This window comes from Lactuca sativa, chromosome 8, assembly GCF_002870075.4.
Source record: "Lactuca sativa cultivar Salinas chromosome 8, Lsat_Salinas_v11, whole genome shotgun sequence".
NCBI lineage: Eukaryota > Viridiplantae > Streptophyta > Magnoliopsida > Asterales > Asteraceae > Lactuca > Lactuca sativa.
The window spans coordinates 283909479-283924248 of NC_056630.2; positions in this window are offsets into that span (position 1 = coordinate 283909479).

Genomic DNA, 14770 nt, shown 5'->3' on the forward strand with positions numbered 1-14770 from the left:
ATCGTGATATCTTCCCACTTCCACAGTGGAATGTCCAACGGCTGCATCTTGCCATGCGGCCTCTGATGTTCGGCCTTGACCTTCCTGCAGGTCAAGCACCGTTCGACGTACCATGCCACATCCCGCTTCATGCAGGGCCACCAATAGTCTAGAGGAAGATCCCTATACATCTTCGTCGCCCCGGGATGAATAGAGAATCGGGACTTGTGCGCCTCCTCCATCAAAATCTGGCGCACGCCCCCGTGATACGGCACCCACACCCTATGGTGTAGTGTCAATAACCCTCGGCTATCATAATCGAGGGAGGAAACCTGACCTACTACGCGCTCGTTCTTCCGATGCTCCTCCTTGATAGCCTCCTGTTGAGCTTCCCGAATCTGCTCCAACAGGGGAGTCACCACAGTCATCCTCAAACAGGCGTCCCTGATCGGCGCCGTCTTGCGGCTAAGCGCATCGGCCACCACATTGGCCTTTCCCGGGTGGTAAAGGATCTCGCAATCATAATCCTTCACCACATCCAACCACCGATGCTGCCTCATGTTCAGATTCGGCTGGTCCATGAGGTACCTCAAGCTCTTGTGGTCCGTGTAGATGGTACACCGAACCCCATAGAGGTAATGTCGCCAAATCTTGAGGGCAAATACCACCGCCCCCAACTCCAAATCGTGCGTCGGGTAGTTCGCCTCGTGAGGCTTGAGCTGCCTCGAGGCGTAAGCAATGACATGCCCCCTTTGCATCAGCACCGCGCCCAACCCAGAAATGGACGCATCGCAATAAACCACGAAATCCTCTACGCCCTCTGGCAGGGCTAAGATCGGCGCCTCACACAATCTCTGTCTCAGCGTCTCAAATGCAGCCTGCTGCTCGGGTCCCCACCGAAAGACCACAGCTTTCTTCGTCAACCGCGTCAGGGGCCCGGCTATCTTGGAGAAATCCTGGATAAATCTCCGATAGTAGCCTGCCAATCCTAGGAAGCTCCGAATCTCAGATGGGGACTTCGGAACCTCCCATCTCATCACGGCCTCGACCTTGGCCGGATCGACCAGAATCCCGTTCTGGTTGACGAGGTGCCCCAGAAATTGCACCTCGCGCAACCAAAACTCACACTTGGAGAACTTGGCATACAAGCCCTCCCTCCTCAGGGTCTCTAACACCTCTCTCAAATGCTCCTCATGTTCCTCCCGGGTCTTGGAATAAACCAAGATATCATCGATAAAGACTATCACAGACCGGTCCAGCATCGGTCTGCATACACGGTTCATGAGGTCCATGAACGCGGCAGGAGCATTGGTGAGCCCAAACGGCATCACCACAAACTCGTAATGGCCATAGCGCGTCCGAAACGCGGTCTTCTGCATATCCTCCTCCCTGACCCTCATCTGATGATAACCCGAACGCAAATCAATCTTGGAGAACCAAGATGCGCCCTGAAGCTGGTCAAAGAGGTCATCAATCCTCGGAAGCGGGTAACGGTTCTTCACCGTTACCTTGTTCAGCTCCCGATAATCTATACACATCCGATGCGACCCATCCTTCTTCTTCACAAACAGAATCGGGGCTCCCCAGGGCGAACTGCTCGGCCGAATAAATCCCTTGTCCAGCAGCTCCTGCAGCTGCGTAGACAACTCCTACATCTCGGGAGGAGCCAACCGATACGGTGCTTTGGCTATCGGAGCCGCACCGGGAACGAGGTCAATCCTGAACTCCACCTGTCGCTCCGGAGGTATCCCAGGTAGTTCCTCCGGAAAAACATCAGCAAAATCTCGAACCACCGGGACCTCGCTCACGGTCGCCTTACCCGCCTCCCGGGTGTCCATCACGTACGCGACATAACCCGCGCATCCCTGCTGAAGGTAGCGCCTAGCCCTCACTGCTGAACATACAGTGGGTCCACACTGCGGCCGCTCTCCAAGAATCACTAACTCTCCCCCGCTTGGGGTCTTGACTCGCACTAGCTGCTGTGCGCAATCTATCACTGCCCCATTAGGGCTCAACCAATCCATACCAATAATCACCTTGTTCCCACGCAATGGAATGGGAACCAAGTCTACCAGGTAACACTCCTCAAACAGTCGCAGGACACAATCTCGAAACACCATCGATGCTCGCACCGATCGATCATCGGCAATCTCTACCTCTAACGGGCAATCTAACTCGCCTGAAGTCTCATGAAATCTCTTGCTAAGAGCAAGAGAAACGAACGATCGGGATGCACCCGAGTCGAACAATACCTGAACCGGGATGCCGTTCACATGGAACGATCCTAATACACATGTATACACACGGAGCACATATCAATATCATAACAACGAAAAATAAAAGATAGAAGGAAGGAATCATACCCGTCACCACATCGGGCGCGGCGCGTGCCTCCTCGGCAGTCAACTGAAATGCCCGACTCCTCACCACTGGAGCCTCTGCCTTGCCCTGACGGCCATCCGTGATCCGCAGGGTCGCTGGAGCTGGCGCCTTCACTAGCGCTGAAGCTGTCAACATGGGGCAATTGGCCTTCTTGTGGCCCCTCTGGTTGCAGTGGAAACACAGCAACTCCGATGTCTGAATAACGGTCGCAGGAGCAGTGCAATCCCTGCTGATATGCCCAAACTTGCCGCACTTGTAGCAGCCTGACGATCCCATCCTGCACGCCCCCTCGTGCGGCCTGTCGCACCTCCTGCAGCGGCTCGGTCCCGACTGGCCTTTCGGCCTCCCATCTGATCCCTTGGGCTTCTTCCCCGAAGCCCCCGATGACTGACCATCCTCAAGTTTCCGTTTCCGGATGTGCTCCAAATCTATCCCTCTCTCCCTAGCCCTGGCAATCATGGAGTCCAGGGTAGGGCAAGCCGAAAAACTAACATGCTCCCGAATGTCAGCTCGTAGCATATCGTGGTAACGAGTCCTCCTCATATCCTCGTCACCTGCGTACTGGGGCACCAATAAAGCCCTCTCTCGAAACTTGGCGGTGATCTTTGCCACGGTCTCTGTCGTCTGCCTCATGTCTAAGAACTCCCTGGCCAGCTGCTGAAGCTCGACCGCTGGCGCAAACTCTGCCCTGAACCTAGCCATAAAGTCCGACCAGGTCATTGCCTCGATAGCCGAGGCTCCCATCGAGTCACCCACTGACTCCCACCAATCTCGGGCCCGGTCCCGTAAACACCCTGCTGCGTACCTCACCTTCGACCCCTCGGGGCAGAAGCTGATCAACTGGGCGGACTCGATATCCGCAATCCACCGCCTGGCGACAATGGGGTCCTTCACCCCATGGAAATCCGGCACACCACTGCTCCTGAAGTCCTTGAAGGACAGTGTGCGAGATCCTGACTGGCTAGAGGCCAAGTCGCTCCTGAATGCCCGTAGGCGATCCTCCATCATCTCCATGATCCCTTCCTTGATCGACCCAAAGATGATGGGGGTCGACTCAAGGATGCCCCTAGTGATCTCCGACGTGATGAACTCACGTAGCCTCTCCTCAATCGGCTCGGTGCCAGATCCCGAACCTGACCCCTCTCCTGACCCGCCATCTGTCGGTCTCGGTCGAAGTACCACCATTCTGCAAAACATCAATAATAATCATTAGTGGTACTGCTACTTTCTGAGGGATCTCAACTACTTACAGGTTCCTTGGTCTCGTCTTGGCCTTCCTCGGCTCGGGTACGGATCCTCTGCTTTCAGTAGTACGGGCCCATACTACCTTCCACATCTATCCGTACCTTCTCTGAGGAATTCCTCGACTCCACCAACTCCCCTCTACTACTGCTACTCTCCGATATTCTCACCCTAGGCTTGCCCTAGGGAGAACTCAAGTTCAACACAACTGGTCCTCAGCTGCTGTAGGTCTCCTCATAATGCCAGTTAGCCACCACCTAAACACCACCACCTGTGATGAGGATTAGATCATCCTTCAAGTAAAAGGCCCGTCCCTACAACGGTTGGACTCAAACAAGAGCTGCGCAATAGGGCCAGTTCCAACACCTTGGGATTATTCAACCCCGATTACATGTGGTGTGACGTGTTTACCTAGTGGCTCACTCCCATTACTCAAAATCCCACCGAGCACGAAGCAAGCAGCATTCGGATAAGGAAAAACAGACTCAAGCCAAAACTGTTCTTAGAACAAGAAACGACACTTAACATAGGATGCTAAGCTCATACTATCAGGCATAACCTAAACAGGCTACCCTACTGCTGTCTACTCAATTCTAACATGCAATATTCAATAAGCTGTAACAAATAAACAGGCACATAAGGCATCACTCCTAGATCCTTAGCCTATTCTAGCATGCAATATTCATAAAGCTGATAAACATAACATAAACTTGTATGGGTACTATGGGGAATACTTACTTGAGCTCGGCCGGTCGCGCACGTCACACACTTTACTCTTTCTCGTGACTCTTTTCCGGGTTTTAAAGAATAATTTCTTTTGGAAAAATCTTTCAATCCCTCGGTTTGAGTCCAAACACTCCCTAAGGCGTGTCCGAATCCCTCAAACCAGGGCTCTGATACCAACTTGTAACGACCCAAAAAAATTTTTTTTTTTTTTTTTTTTGATATTACTTTAGAAAACATTAATAAATAAAAACATTGTCTAAATAAAAAGAAACATTGTTTGTTCACATCATAACACATTGCAACCATGTTCTCAAAAGCCAAACCGTACATCCCATCAAATATCAGAGTACAATCCCAGTAAATCTCATAAATGCGGAAACCGAAGAGTGTGTGTATGACGTGCCGCTACCGCGCCGGCTCCTTCCCCTTCGATGCAGAGGTACCTGAAAACAAAACTGTAAACGTAAGCACAAAGCTTAGTGAGTTCCCCCAATGTACCGCATACCATACAAACACATAACATATATACTGCCAGGCTATTCTGGGGTGCCTGACTACCCGGTACGGCCATTCTGGGGTGCCGACCTACCCATACGGCCATTCTGGGGTGCCGTCTTACCCGTGTCAAGCCATTCTGGGGTGCTGACTACCCATCGGTCCTAACAACCGATCCTCGGGGACTATTTCACCCCTACTACTACGATCACATATAACATAACAAGCCAGCATGCATACATATCGTCACATACTGTCAGACGTATCTGGGGTGTCTGACTACCCTTCGGTCCGAACAACCAAACTCTACTACTATCACATACAGCATATCATGCTAGCATATAACATGTCAGGTACTAGCGAACTTAGATGATATCACAAACACAATCATCTATCATACAACTCCTACTGGTGGGTCGGCATTGTGGCCTTAGACCCACCGCTACTGGAAGGTAACTCACCTCAAAGTAGCTGCTGAACTGATCGGGAACTAACTGACTGCTGCTGCTCCGGGAGTCCTCCGGCTGCAATTTCCACGACATACTCAATCAAACACTGCTAACTGTCCTTTAGGTAAAATGACCATTTTACCCCTGGATTAACTCTAAGCCAAAGCTGGAGTCAACTTTCAGTTGACCCGACTCGCCGAGTGGATCACCACTCGCCGAGTCCCTAGCAAACCAATGTCCTGGGTCCCTAGTTCTACTCGTCGAGTCGGGCTATGACTCGACGAGTTCACCTTCTAACTGCCATTCAACACCTTCATCCTACTCGCCGAGTTGTATGAACAACTCGTCGAGTTCATCTTCATCCGATGAACACTTTATGCTAAGACTTGCCGAGTTGTATGAACAACTCGCCGAGTCTGTTCTTGAGCTATGAAGATTGCCTTGGACTCGCCGAGTCAGGGCATTGACTCGCCGAGTCCTAACATGGGTGAGTTCAGCTCCCAACCCACCGAGTCACCCCCTGTGACTCAAGGCTCAACTCGACACATGAAGAAGGGACCAATTCGGTGACTCGCGACCAGACTCGCCGAGTCACCTATGCGACTCGCCGAGTCGTCGCCATGCACTCCTTAAATATACCGATTTGCTCGGTTCCAGACCATGCCATTCATAGATCTGGACTTCTAGGACACGAATCACACGTAAAGTTTCCAACTTTACGTGTGGATATTCACCAATATGGATTATAAGGCTCAAAATGTCTCAAAATGGTAGATCTAGGGCTAACAAGCCTCATGAGGCCAAAAAGCTAACAGATCTGAGCTCCTGGAGCTCAATCTTACATAGATCCAAAGGCCAAACGCCTTATTACAACATATAATGAACATGCAAACTTGGGGAATTGACCAAGAAGGACCCAAATGAAGTTTTAAGCATAGAATCAAGGGGAAAACGGGTTATACCTCAAAGGAAATGTTGAAATGACACAAGGATGGCTGATCTCCTTCTCCTCTTCTTGATCTACTCCTCTTACTCTTCAAAACCTTCAAGAACACACCAAGAACACCTCAAACTCTCAAGAAAACAAGGGAAAACGATGTAGGGGGAGTTCTGGGGGTGAATGGGGACGAGTTGGGGCGGAATGAGAGTTTAAATAGGGGGCAAACCCTTGAAACTTAGGGTTTCATCCCGCAGCGGTGACTCGCCGAGTCCAGGATATGGACTCGTCGAGTCGCCTACTTAAAACGCGTCCTGAGTCTCGTCCCTACTCGGCGAGTCGGACCCTATGACTCGCCGAGTCTGAGGCTAAATTAGGGCAATGCTCAAATAAAATTCACATACCGGAAACCAGGTGCTACAGTCTGCTCCAGCAACCCGAGATACCCGAATGGATTTCATCACCAAACTACCCAGGTGTCCGAGTGGGTACGATACCATTTGGGTAATTGTCGACCGTCTAACAAAGTCCGCTCATTTCATTCCGATCAAAGAATCATACAAGATGGAAAGACTCACACGGATTTAGATCCAAGAAGTAGTATGACTGCATGGTGTACCTGCGTCTATTATCTCTGATCGAGATAGCAGGTTTACCTCCCGATTTTGGCAGTCTCTCCAGAAAGCTCTTGGAACCAAACTAGACATGAGCACGGCGTATCATCCTCAGACCGATGGACAAAGTGAGAGAACAATCCAAACCCTAGAGGACATGCTTAGGGCATGTGTCATTGACTTTGGAAAGTCATGGGACACACATCTACCTTTGATTGAGTTCTCGTACAACAACAGTTACCACACCAACATTAGGGCTGCCCCGTTCGAAGCCCTATACGATCGCAAGTGCAGATCCCCTCTGTGCTGGGCCGAGGTGGGGGATACACAGCTAGCCAAGAGTCGAGTCCTCGACAGTGCTCTCACTGGTCCCTGAAATCATCCACGAAACCACCGAGAAGATTATCCAAATCTGAGAACGACTGAAAGCTTCACGTGATCGCCAAAAGAGTTACGCTGATAACCGTCGAAAACCACTGGAATTCCAGGTTGGAGATCGTGTCCTGTTGAAGGCCTCACCCTGGAAAGGCACTGTACGCTTTGGTAAGCGTGGGAAACTTAATCCGAGGTACATTGGACCCTTTGAGATCCTCGCTAGGGTCGGTCCAGTAGCCTATAAGCTTCGTTTACCTCGCGAGCTCAGTAACATCCATCCCGTCTTCCATGTTTCAAATTTCAAGAAGTGCCTATCCGATGAAACCCTAGTAATTCCTTTAGACAAGATCGAGATCGATGAAAACCTCAACTTCGTGGAGGAACCGATCGAAATCATGGATCGAGAAGTCAAACATACGAAACAAATTTGCATCCCGTTAGTGAAGGTTCGCTGGAATGCCAAGCTGGAACCGGAGTTCACTTGGGAGCGGGAAAACTCAATGAAACAAAAGTATCCGCAACTCTTTCCAGATCCATGATTTGTATTTTGTCTTGTATCTTGTCTTGAATTTCGGGACGAAATTCCCTCTAACGGGGGGATAATGTAACAACCCGAAATTTCCGTACCACTTCTTGTACTTCAACTTGTAATCCAATTCAATCAACCAAACGCCGTTTCCAAATCCGATTCCGATTTCGTCCTTTAATTAAGTCATTTATTTGTATGGATCTAAAATGACTTAATGGGTGTCTTAATACATTTAGAAATCATTCTAACACCAATAATAGTTATCGTAACATTTCTAGAATCGACCATATCGGGTTACGGCAACTTGGTCGGGTGCGACCAAAAGCCCCGTCTAACGCCGGTATCGGGTAGAATTCCGCCGTGTCAAATTCCCAAGCACTATATAAAGGACTCAAAGCTTCCATTTGAAGCCTTTGGGCATCTTTACTTAATCACTCTCCAACCTCTCTCCTCATCCAAATCAAAGGTCCAAAAACAAAGATTTAAGGCTCCAAATCAAAGAGGTAACATCCTTAACTTGTTATCTAACCTCTTTAGCCTTCAAATTGATGTTTAAACAAAGATTCAGGACCTGGAACAAGTGTTTATGGCCAAGGCACATGCTTGGGCCGTAAACACCTAAAAATGGGGTTTTAGAGCCATTTAACCCTTCCAAATCATTGTTGGGACTTACATACGACTTTGAGACTTACAAATCGGGACATGAAACGTTTAAAATTTGAATTTTGAGGGATGATTAGGATTTTATGGCCAAGGCTCATTCATGGGCCCTAAACCCCTCAAACATGGGGAGTAAACACCTTTTTACATGTTAGATTGCCTTGAAACTCAACCAATAGCCTTGTGGTAAATCCTAGAACCATCTAAAAATAGTTTGGGGGCCTTAAACATAACAAAATACATCATACAAGAGTTTACGGCCATGGCACACACCCTTAGGCCGTAAACTCCTAAAAGTGTGCCAAATGATGCCCTTAAACCATCCCAAGGCTTGGAAAAATTAATAGAATCACATGTGATTGCTTTAAGTGCCTCAAAACAATTATTCTTGACCATAGGAGAGTTTACGGCCGTAAACTCCAAGTTTACAGCCGTGAACTCCCTTTTAAATGGTATAAATTCATTTAGTTTATTCCAAGGCATTTTAGTAAATCATTCCAACAATCCCCAAGTCCAAACGAGCCATTAAACACTCAAAATCACACCAACATGAGTTCACGGCCGTGAACTCATGTATATATGTGTTATGTGGCTGTAAACGACCTAAAATGTTTACTCTTGGGGAGTAAACTCAAATCCCGAGTCCCTAGTACCATTACACGTCCGTAGATATCACTCGGGTCACTCCAAACGCTCGTTTTGAGGTGTTTAACCTCGTTGGAGTGTAATGTTCCATATAATTAGTGATTGTAAATCTAATTAAATATATATGGACATTATTTCATTTAACATAGGGACATCGCAAAGAATAAAGCCCCAAACCAACGTTTAGTGTCCGAAACAGTCGCATTTCCTAGCCTGGTGAGTTCATACCCTACCCTTTTTCACTGTTTTTAACTGTTTTCAGGGGGGAACACAAGCAAAGTACAAGGGTTTCTTGTACTCAAAACTTATTTTCGTGTGTGTGTTTCACATTTCATATGCTTTTAACACTGATATACACAACTGATAACCGTATGAACATGCAGATCACGCAACATATTATTTGTGAAATGGGTTTTATAAATTGTTATGTTTTATATATTTCACAAATGGTTTTCCACATTTTATCAGTTAAAAGCATGACATTAGAACATTTGAATATATAAATTGTACACTGTTTGTCCTCGGTAACACATCACAGAGATACCCGAGTGGAGGATTATCATATTATTACTAGTAAATTTGTTATTCATATATGATTGGAGACACGTCCTCGGTGAACACTCCACAGAGATACGCGAGTGGAGGACTACACCCATAATCAGAATCTCTGGGATTTAGAGAGTGTGACTTGAGTGTATAGATCTATACGGAGCTGACTACCCCACACCTGGCTGCTAGCTACAGCCGGACCGAAATGGTTCAAGGGTGACGAAAGTCATAAGAATGTGGACTACTTATTGCCACAGGTTTAGTCTATCATATGGTTATGGAAATCACAATTAGGATAACAGAGATTTACTTATAGTAATAATGAACAACTTTATACACCTCACAAGATAACCAGGTTTTGGTATACATCTTTCACATTGGAAAAAACACAATCAGGAAAGTATGGGACTTTCTTGGGGAAAACATTGAACATAACCACGTTTTACAGAATACATCTTTTACATTGATAACCAACATTCAGGAAAGCATGGGGCTTTCCTGGGGAACATTGAACATAACTAGAAAAGTGTAACAAATCGGATAACTTTACATCTTTTACAATTGGTAACACACAATCAGGAAAGTATGGGACTTTCTCGGGAATACATTGGTACATAACCAGAATAGTATAACGAACCAGATAACCTAACTGTACATTTTCACATGAATAAACTTGTTTCAGTGTATAACTACACCTTACTTTACATGTTGAGGAACAGTAACCAACCTTTTTAAGAAAATATGGGATTTTCTTGGTGTGTTTAATATTTTCAGAAACAGAAAGGAAACTTGAACATTTCACAAAACAAAAACCGCTTATGAACTTACCAACATTATGCTGATTTTCAAACCGCTTGTGTTCTCAGGTCATCGTTAGAACAGGTACCCGAAGATCATTTTGTTCTAGGTTGGAGTACGCGGAAGACCAGTTCGTTTTTTTTATTATATATATACTATGTATCACAACTGTATAACTTTACTTTTGAAACAAAATGTATAACTTTTCAGTATGTAATGTAATGTTTGTTTTACTTTACTTACTATGTGCATTGGATTTGATACTCAACGTGGAGTCAACCCCGGAAATGTTTCCGCCTTTGGTTTTCGTGGTGTGACAACAGGGAAGGATAATATTGAGTCCAACAACCATCGTTGTTTCTAGTATTTTCGTAACGTTAGTAATACTTATTATATTGTTTTAGACACACATACGTTGGTGGACGACTTTGTGCTTCTTGTAATCTTGATCGATATGTGATTGTATTATAGGAGAAGATCACTCGTTGAGGGAACTAGCGGTGATACTACGTTGGACATGTTAAGGTCATTGATATGAACATAAGGAGTTTCTTCCAATAAGAAAGGGAGCTACAAATCACATAGATAGAGCAAGCTTATGCTTTGTTCGGTTGTGAGTAGCAGCAAGTAAATGATTGAACCTAACTGGAAGAGAACCAACCAATAAAGCATAAAGTGTAAAGGCAATTCGACTTCTAATTTGATGTCAAAATCCTAGAATGTTGCAGCACAAGAAGCTAAGAGAGAGTTTTTAGCTTCAATATTTTGTTTTGTAGATAATAGAACGGGTGTTTTGGTAGTCAAGTGAGAAAACAACATCAAATATTGTGAAGAAACATGAAACATTTACGTGTGCCTATGGTCAAAGGGGAGATCTTATCTAGTTATATTAGGATATGATATTTGCATTAGTATTTTTTATGTTCTATATTAACATGTTTAATCCTAGCATAATCTAATTATTCTAAAAGTTCATATCCGGTCATAATTGTGGGAGAAATTATGAGGTACGACTAATATGAATTGGATTGGTTGACTCTCATAAGATGAAAGTAGGCAATAATTTGTAACCAGGATTCATAGATATTTATCAGAGAACAACTATTGGACATGAGCTGCTTCAGGATCACGTCATAGATCGATATTCACTATTATGAGCTATACTTGATCTAAGGTACTATCTTTGTATCCTTAATACTTGAGATGAATATTGGGACTTGGGTGTAGGGAGCACTATACTTTGACATGATCAAATGCTATTCTTTGACATTGTAGTTATAAAGGCCATTGTCAGGTGTGGTATGAACTATTCAAGAGGCGTATATAGTCAAGATGGAATTTGTTGCTCTTAAGTGTTGAGAGCTAGATATCTAATGCGCATTACCCAAAGTTGAACACCAAATGAGATTAATTGCAATCCAAGTCTCATGTTTCAACAAGATGTATGTACCAAAGGAATAACTGATAAACTTACTTAATACATCAATTGTAGCTTTGAGCTTCTGGGGAATTGGATGCTGATAGAATGGCACAAAGGCATATTACTAGGGACAATGAAATGTTGCTAGATGTTCACCACTGTCTATATCAATCTATAATGAGTCATGTAAATGGAAGATTGAAAGATCTTTATGCGCAAAAATCATTATCAGATGATATTTCCTTGATAATATATGACCGTAAAGGGTAACACTAACAACAACTTGATGAAAATACATTATTTATAAGAATTTGATCATTGATAAATATATATTTCTGAAATTAATTGGAAAACAATTATTTTATGAATATAATAATTTACAATAAAAGTAATAGATAAAACCATTAGATATGATTTATACAAGTCATATGTTTTATATAAACTAAAAGGGATTTAGTTTTTATAAAGTAACTAGACTACACTTCTATAAAACAAATGGAAGAGTGTTAAACACTCCTCTATTTCTCTCTATCTTAAAAACCAAGGACACCCCCTCATGGAGGGGATGTGAAGGTTGCTTGTTTCTTCTTTGATGTTGAAACAACCCATGCCTCTTAGGTGCATCATACTTTATTTCATAAAAGAGTGTGAATATTGAAAGAATTTAAGACTTAATGTACCTATATATAAAGAGAGAATAAAGGCTTTCATTTGGTTGGTTTTTACAAGAAAAAATTGTATACCTCTCATCTCCTCGTATATTCTCTCTAAAAGTGTTAAGACTTGATACAAAGAAGTTGATACTTTCAAAATCTCTTTAATTAATTACTTGAGTTTTGACTTAAATCTTAAGAGTGTTCTTATTGTTACAAGAAGACATGACTAGCATCTTATCAAGATGAAGAATTATTGGTGTTTCTAACTAAGGTGGAGTTATACATCTACATTCTTCATCAACTTCCAACATCCCACAAATATCAATGTGACATCCCCACGGCCAGAAAAGACCAATTTGTTTATGCTTTGTTTTATAAAATCAGAGTAATCCTTTGATTAAGAGAGTTGCGTTATTTGTTCCCAAAACAAAATATGATAAGAAATTTATCATAACATTTCTTAAAGAAAATGTATTTTCGTTAAATAACAAAACCTCAGGATGTCATGTTCCGATACAGACCAAAAGCATAAACAGTACAAAATAGACCTTACAACAGTTATTTACAACTACTGACCTATAATCAAAATCCCTCGTCAACGTCCAACTATGCTCTCGCGCCACTACTTGATAAGATGATTATCGGACAGCACCACGGCTCTAAAAGCAGTAACTCTTCGATGAATCTGGGATACCTTCACACACCGAGCTTCTTGCGGGCAGAGCTTCGGCTCGAAAACTCTTTCTCTCAGGATCTTCGGGGCTTCGCGACTCGCTTCGGGTGTCGGGATGATACCGGGGCTTCAAGGGAACTTCAAGAGGGCTAGATAGAGTGTAGGAAGTGAGAGAGTGAAGGAAGTAGCAACCATGGTCGGCTGCCCTTCAGTTTCTATTTATAGGGTCATTTTTCTGGATTCACGTCGTGAATCTCAAATATTCACGTTGTGAGTACAGTAGTCATCATGTGCGTCATCGCAACTTGCGTCTGTCAGGCTCCAGAAGACAGTAATACTGAGTTCACGTCGTGAACACTGTGTTTATGGCATGAACTCTAACATAGTGTCGGGGTTTGCGCCCCGAATTTTAGAAATTCATATCCTTCGCATACGAGCTCTATTTTCGACGTTCTTTATATGCACGCGTATGTGAGATTATGCTCTACAACTCTTGTTTAGACTCCGTCGGCTAATTTTGAATTTAACTTTTATTATATTATTTTTAGTAGGCCGGGACAGGAAAACACCTCTAGGAATTCACAACTCCTACATCTAACGTCCATTTTCGTCTGTCTTTTCACCGTTGGACTACTATCGACGAGATCTTATTCTCGTTTAGATTGTTTCGGCAAGAAATCACTCGATCTCATATTCGAACTTTGGGCTGCCTACTGTTAAGTCGAAACTTCGAAAAATCACAACTTCCTCATACAAAGTCAAATTAGACGTTCTTTTTATGCACGCTCTTGATTTAACGTATTCTATGACTTTCGCTTAGATCACTAAGGCTAAATATCACTCTATTGTAAATTCACTATTTGCGCCATGCAGTGTCGTGCTGGTTCTGTCGTGAAACTTCGACAAGTCATAAGTTCGTCTTTATAACTTGGATTTCGGCATTCTTCGTATATTCGGAACCCTTGTCAAGACCACTACAACTTAGTTAAGATTATTCATTCTAAATAATATTTTATAAAAAAGTCACTTTTGATGCTTATTGTCTCTAAATTGACTAGCCCAGATCTACGGCTGTTACAATTATTTCCCCCTTAGGATGATTACTTCCCGGAATCATCAACGAAAATAGGACTTGTATAACGATTCCATACATTATCTTTCCACCCTAAGTAATAACTGTAATATATATGTTTCTTCGAACGAGTATCTAACTCTTGGATTTCTTGACCGCAGGCAATGCTCAATCTTGCATCTTCTCTTCATACTATGTTGGACTTTCAATCGTAACCTACGAGTTACAAAATAAATCCTTATTGAGGACTCCTTCTTCTTCTTAGGATAAGTACTTTCCTCTATCTATTGTAACCGACTGATGGGTCATGCTCTATTGATCTCTCATCGTATGATGCAACGCTTAGACTCAAGTCTCTTGGAGTCAAATTCCAGAAGGAAATATACCTTCCTTCATATTCTAATGTGATGTGATCACATTTTAGCATGTAGCATCTCTAGCTGCTAACTTCTTTAACAACGAGCATGATACAATTCTTCGCTTTGATTTCAATCTTCCGGCTTGATTCAGATGCTACATCGAACTTGGTCCTCCGAACCACGTAACAAAGTCATCGTAGTCGGACTCAA